This window comes from Chiloscyllium plagiosum, chromosome 14 (genome assembly GCF_004010195.1).
Source record: "Chiloscyllium plagiosum isolate BGI_BamShark_2017 chromosome 14, ASM401019v2, whole genome shotgun sequence".
Classification (NCBI taxonomy): Eukaryota; Metazoa; Chordata; class Chondrichthyes; order Orectolobiformes; family Hemiscylliidae; genus Chiloscyllium; species Chiloscyllium plagiosum.
The window spans coordinates 57319062-57326360 of record NC_057723.1 but is presented as its reverse complement, the minus strand read 5'-3'; the positions used below and the strand labels follow the sequence as shown (position 1 = coordinate 57326360).

The 7299-nt window shown below is 38.3% G+C and overlaps 1 long non-coding RNA gene across 2 annotated transcripts in view; it reads right to left on the bottom strand.

Annotated features, from left to right (window-relative positions):
• Positions 1-265: 265 nt before the first annotated feature.
• LOC122556752 overlaps positions 266-7299 on the bottom strand; it is a 9577-nt gene continuing 2543 nt past the window's right edge. For both annotated transcript variants that reach the window (XR_006313646.1, XR_006313647.1), the window contains exon 3: positions 266-369. This is a non-coding gene — a long non-coding RNA (uncharacterized LOC122556752). The remainder of the gene's footprint in view (positions 370-7299) is intronic.

The following is a 7299-nucleotide window of genomic DNA, read 5'->3' as shown; positions in this document are numbered from 1 at the left end:
TGTACAGTGAAGGAGATTTTCTAAGATTACAAAGAGATCTTGATCAGTTGGGTCAATGGGCTGAGGAATGTCAGATGGAGTTTAATTTGAATAAATTTGAAGCATTGCATTTTGGTAAAGTAAATAGGGGCAGGACTTATACAGTTAATTATAGAGCCCTACATAGGATTGTAGAATAGGGAGACCAAAGGGTTCGGGTACATGATTTTTTGAAATTTATATCACAGGTAGACAGGATGGTTAAGAAGGTATTTAGCATTCTTACCTTTATTACACAGATATTTGGGTATAGGAGTTGGGACATCATGCTGAGGTTCTGCAGACGATGGTGAGGCATCTTCTGGCGTACTGTGTGCAGGTCTGGTTGCCCTGTTATAGAAAGAATATTGTTAAACTGGAGAGGGTTCAGAAAAGATTTACCAGGATGTTGCTGGGAATGGAGGGTTGGAGTTATACAAATAGATTCAAAAGACTGGAACTTTTTTCTGTTGAACATGAGAGGTTTGAGGGTTAACCTTATTGAGGTTTATAAAGTCATGAAGGGTATAGATAAGGTGAATGACAAAGTTTTTTCCCTAGGGTGGGGGAGTTCAAATCAGGGGACATATTTTTAAAGATGAAAGAAGAAAGATTTAAAAAGGACATAAAGGGAAGCCCTATTCCACTGAGAGTGAATCATGTGTGGAATGAACTGACAGAGAGCAAGGTGGATACAGATACAGTTACAACATTTAAAAGACATTTGGATAAGATACTGCGTAGGAAAGGTTTGGAGGGATATGGGCAGGCAGGTGGGACTAATTTCATTTGTGAACATAATGGTTGGACCAGAGGGTCTGTTTCCATGCTGCATGGCTCTATGATATAAAATCATATAAAAATTATAACACAGGAAATTGTTTAGTACATCATAGCTGTACTGGTTCCATAACTGAGGTCTGCATTTGTTCGCATCTTTTAGTTTACTCTCATCTGAATGACTCAGGTAAGAAGAGATATATTCCTTAACTAACATCTCGTAAGATCATTTATCTTATGGGATCTTGCTGTGTTTAAAATTGGTCGCTGAATTTCCCTACATTACAACAGTGACTATTCATAAAAATAATTGGTATGCCACTTTTGAATTTTAGTTCCCAGCAACTATACACTCCCCTTCTATATCAGATGAGCACAACTCTACACTGGGATTTAAGGATAGAGTCTGTAACAATCTGGTTAGGCATCTTTGAAGCCCTTTTCACTATTTCTGTGATGTGAAAGTGACCATTTTAATTTCATCTCCCTAGTTTGGCATTTTGTGCAGCCTTGAAACCATGGAATTTCTATGAGAGTGTTAGCCAATCGTTAATGCTCAGGGTTGTAAGCTTGTTCGCTGAGCTGGAAGGGTTGTTTTCAGAAATTTTTTCACCATGCAAGGTAACATCATAAGTGAGCCTCCAGTGAAGCACTGATGTTCTGTCCGCTTTCTATTAATGTGTCTTGGTCTCTTAACGTAGTACAAAATACCATGCAAGGACTATAACACAACACTACATCAGATAGACAGGCAGAAAACTAGCCACCAGGATACACAAACACCAACTAGCCACCAAAAGACATGACCCATTACCACAAATATCCCTACATACAGATGAAGAACGACACCATTTTGACTGGGACAACATATCCATCCAAGGACAAGCTAAACTGAGACATGCACGGGAATTTCTAGAGGCCTGGCATTCAAACCAGAACTCCAACAATAAACTTATCGATTTGGACCCCATTTACCAAACTCTGAGAAAAAGAACCAGAAATGATATCGTCCACCTCAACAGACCAAGATAAATAGAAAATGGGACAGAACACCAGCGCTTCACCAGAGACTCACTGATGATGTTCCCTAGCATGGTGACAAAATGTCTGAAAACAAACCTTCCAGCTCAGTGAGCAAACTTACAACCAGAAACTCAATCTGAGCTACAAATCTTCTCAAAAATCGCAAAGGTTAATGCATTAGAGGGTTCTATTAATCAAAAAGAAACAAATTTCCACTCCTCTGCACTCATTGCCTCATTATGATGAGAGAAAAGTAATTTAAATATATTTAGAACAACATTTTAAATTTAAAGAAAACAGCATTAGAACCAGTGCTGAATTTAATTTGTTTTGTCATTTTGTAACTGTCACTTGAGTATATTGTTTAATGGTTGCGGTGTTTCATGTGAAAAGTAGAGTTATGTGGCAGGGACTATCAGTTTTATTTTCATATCTGTACAGTATATCATGTCCATTTGCAGTAGAGTAAAATAACAGTTTCAAATATTGTGAAAAATACACAAGCAGGTGTCAAGCTGAAGTTCTGGTTTGGCTACAGTGAGTACCTTCTGGTAATGTTTGACACACCCCCATTTCAGTAAGTAAGGTACTGAACATTAAACTTAAAAATGAAAGACCTTCAGCTGAAGCATTTCTTCATGTTAAAGAAAATAAGGGATTCGACAGATTAAGGGACTGTTTACTCTTTGAAAGATCACCCATTCTGTGGATAGTTAGCATGAATAAAGTCTGTCACTGTCTCTCAGCTGTAATCCAGCCCCAAGATCAATATTTATAATTTACACAAAAGTCAAATGAGATTCAATGTTTAAAGCTTTTGCTTTCACCAGAGAAGAAATGGAACACATGACTGGCTTGTGCTGATGTTCTATTTCCCCAAAGGTGATCTGGACTGATTTAATGACTGGGATAAGAATCACATCTATCAGAAGGCAGGTTCCATGCCATATAAGACTGGCCAATGTAACTTCCTGGAGTGGCGCTGATCACAGAGGATGGAGCAGGATGGTTTCAGAGAAGAATTTTTCAGGTTTTTTAACACTGCCATGAGATTACATGTCTCCTGTTTATGATAAGATGTGTCTGAACCATTATGCATAAGACTCATAAATTAGTTAGTCTTTTCCTGGTCAGTTGTTTATGTAGAAAATTACCAGAGCCATCATCCTTGTGTCCCTTCTCCATTATGCAGATCAAGGAAAGTAAACTTGACTATAATTCTTCTCCATAGGTTCCTCCAGTTGGTTGAGCAAAACAGGGCTGTGTTTGACATGGTTACCATATAGTGAAAACAGTCTTCATTACAACTTTGTAAACCATTTCCAAAATAGCAGTAGTTTTCTTTTGATTTCGTATCTTGTAATTTTATAAACATTTGATACAGTTGTCACTATACTGGCAACCAATCTAAAGGCCAAAACAAATAATCCAGAACATGTGATTGGAAACAGGTTTATTGTTTAAATTCAGTTGGAAAAGGAATTAGTCAATTTACTAAAAGTGACTTTAAAGCTGTCAGATTTCTATAAAAGTCCACTGGTTCAAGAATGTCCTTTTGACAAGGAAACCAACCATGCATGCTTATTTAGGTCTGTGAGTATGTCTGGTCTCACACTAATGGTTTAGATCAGAGTGGTGCTGGAAAAGCACAGTAGGTCAGGCAGCATCCAAGGAGCAGGAAAATCGACGTTTCGGGTAAAAGCCCTTCATCAGGAATAGAGGTAGGAAGCCTCCAGGGTGGAGAGATAAATTGGGGGGGGTCTGGGGAGAAGGTAGCAAAGAGTACAATAGGTGAATGGGGGTGGGGATGGAGATGATAGGTCAGAGAGGAGGGTGGGGGAACTAACACTAATGCCTACTGTCAAATGCCTACTGAGAAATCATACAATGTCAGTTCATTGTACCAACTTCTATCATTCTTACACAGTTACTAGGAATTAACCAAATTACAGCCTTGCCTATGGTTGTAGGATTGGATTTCCATCCTAAAAGTAGGTTCAAAGTATATAAACAAGCTTTAAACAGTGGACAGGACTCAAATCTGGGATTTTCTCCCCCATTCCTTCCAGCTCTCTGCCTGTTTTCCTGATGAAGGGCTTTTGCCCGAAATGTCGATTTTACTGCTCCTCGGATGCTGTCTCAACTGCTGTGCTTTTCCAACACCACTCTTATCTAGACTCTGGTTTCCAGCATCTGCAGTCATTGTTTTTACCTAACCAGCAATTTTCAGCAGATCAGAAGCTTTGATATTTCTGACACCATTGCAGAACTGGATATTTGAGACTTTCTACAACTGGAATTGAGTCTGGCTGGTATTGAAAGGCAATAATATTCATACCAGCACAAAGGTGACATGCACCATGGGAAACAATTGTTTTGAGGTAAAGAACCATGTAAACAATTTGACATGAAAAAGTCAATTGGTCTATCATATGTGATAAATGTTTTAATACAATAATGATATAGCATCATTTTGAAAGTATAAGTAAACACTAAATAGTTATGTGGTTGCCATTTTTGACAAGTGGCAAGCTGTCAAGGGACTTAAAGAATTGTTAAAATGGGAAGTCTTCAGATCAGTTAAGATATATTTTCCACTGGAGAAAGTGCTTCACCACATTGTACAATAGTGAAATCCAGTAAGGATGGTATGAAATGTGCCCAACAGCTGGGATTAGGTTTGTTTTTGTTTCCCCTTGAATTTTACCTCTGCCATCTCTTTTGCTGTTTAAAAGTTTTGCCAGATTGTTGAGCTGCTGCTTGTCAGCAAAACTTTTAATGGATTCAAACGGAGGGGGTGGGGGGTAAGGTTGCTGGCACAATTTCAATGGGGAGTATGAGGTTATTTTGAACTACATATGAGTTTTAAGAGGGTTTTAATGGATATTCAATCAAGTTTGTTCATTTCAAATAATCAATCAGCTGTTCAGAGTATGAAGTGGATTTTCAAAAACGTATGTCCATTTTGACAGATTTGGAAATTCAAAAGATTTTTCTAAGTTATTATAGTGCTCATGAATCCTGTTTTTACAGGATACTGGCTTGGCACATTGGGGGTATTGGTAAGTGAGGAGAGAATGAAGGTTTATGAGGTGTGAGAGTGAGGGCTTGTGCATGGAGAGGTGAGGGTACATGGGGTAATTAGGGGTTTAGTGTAGATGAGTGTTAGGGAGCCTTACATTCACCTGCAGATTTGGACCTTCTGCTTTACCAAAGAGAGATATACCTTTTAATCTTCCCACCTTGGTATCAATCAGCACACATCCATCCCCACCCCAGGCCTACTGCATGATTCCAGCCATTCCTGACTATCCAATATGAAAATAGCACTGGTGGGCACTTCCAATCAGGTAGTGCAATGACAATACCTGAATTGATCCAAGTCTGTGAGTTCTCTCTTCCAAGATGAAAATCCAACTACCACACCAAGTGAATAATTATTTAAAAAATTAATTCTCCTGGCATTTAATATTTGTGAAGACTTCTACATTATAATACAGGATTATAGGGAATTGCAATTCATAAAGTTAGAAAATCAGTAAAGGCTAAGCTCAGGCATTTAGTAGATGTTGGTTCGTTTAACCACATTTCTGTAGGCTTTTCAGATCCAAAAGGTATAATTTAAATTTCTCTGTCCATCTTTGCTTCAGATAACTATGCTCTGCCACCCACCCCAACACTTAATTCCACCACAAGAAATAATTGCAGAGTTATCCCCATTTCAGTGAATAGCTCAGCAACAAGTTGATTTCTGCTCCAGCCTGAGGAAGAAAATTAATTTCTCTTCTTGAAGGAATAGATCATATCAGTGTTTACCAAAAAAGTTACAGCTTCATGTTAAATATCTAAATTCATATCAGGATGAATCCCATTTATGTATTTGCAATTAAAAAGCCTTCTTCCATCATTTCTGGTTCTGATACTCTTTAAATCTGTTCCCTCAATTATTGAAAATATCTTGGCCTAATTTGCTCAATCTAATACTTAATAAATATGAAGATATAATAAAGCATATGGGATCAATGCATTCAACACTTAGTCTCTCTACCCCAATCAGTGCGAGCCATGTGTAACATCTACAAGATGCACTGCAACAATTCACCATTAATCTTAAAATTGCAGACTCCTAGCACTTTACAAAACTATGAACACTACCACCTAGAGGAACAAGAGCATCAGATACATGAGAACACCACCACATGCAAGTTTCTCTCTAAGCTGCATGATCTTAATTTGGAGATATATTGCCATTCCTTCAGTTTTGTTTAGTCAAAATCCTGGAACTTCCAACAGCATGTTACCTACTCCAAATAGACTGCAGCAACTGAAGAAAGCAGCTCTCCATCATTTTCTCCAGTGATGGGAAATAATCAACCTAGCCATTAAAGTCCACAGCCACTGGGAGATAGTGAGGACTGCAGATGCTAGAAAGTCAGTCAATAAAAAGCTGGAAAAAGCACAGCGGGTCAAGCAGCATGAGTAGAGCAGGAGAGTTTATGTTTTGGGCAGGATCTTTCATCAAGATGCCCAAAATGTTGACTCTCCTGCTCTTCTAATGCTGCTTAACCTGCTGAGCTTCCCAGCTCTACATTTTATCAACAATGTCCATAGCCCACAACTGGATTTTAAAAATCATATCCAAAGCCTTTACTTCATCTTCTCTATTCTTACAAGAGGCACAACTTCTCCTGCCTGTCTAAATAACCACAATCACTCATTACTAGAACCATTCAAATAAAACTTCTCTAAATTTAAAGCCTTCATATCATTCCTGTAATATGTTACCATAACTGAAAACAATACTTCAGTTGGTGTCGAACTGCTGATCACTATAAATTTTACAGTTTTTTTGTCTTCTTCTTTAACAAAGCAAGTGATCCCATATGCTTTATTAACTCATTTGTTGATCTATTCTGCAATTGTCAAAAGTTTGCCCACAAAAACCTTCAGGTTGTTAAACTTCTGACAGCTGATTGCTGAGGTTGGAGATCGGAAACCAAACTTAAGAAGGATAGATAAAGTGAATCCTTAGAAGAGTACAAAAAATGTAGGAGTATACTTAAGAGGGAAATCAGGAGGGCAAAATGGGGGCATGAGATAGCTTTGGCAAATAGAATTAAGGATAATCCAAAGGGTTTTTACAAATATATTAAGGACAAAAGGGTAACTAGGTGGAGAATAGAGCCCCTCAAAGATCAGCAAGGCGGCCTTTGTGTGGAGCCACAGAAAATGGGGGAGATACTAATTGAATATTTTGCATCAGTATTTACTGTGGAAAAGGATATGGAAGATATAGACTGTAGGGAAATAGATGGTGACATCTGGCAAAATGTCCAGATTACAGAGTGTTGGATGTCTTGAAACAGTTAAAACTGGATAAATCCCCAGGACCTGATCAGGTGTACCCTAGAACTCTGTGGGATGCTAGAGAAGTGATTGCTGGGCCTCTTGCTGAGATATTTGTATCAGAGATAGTCA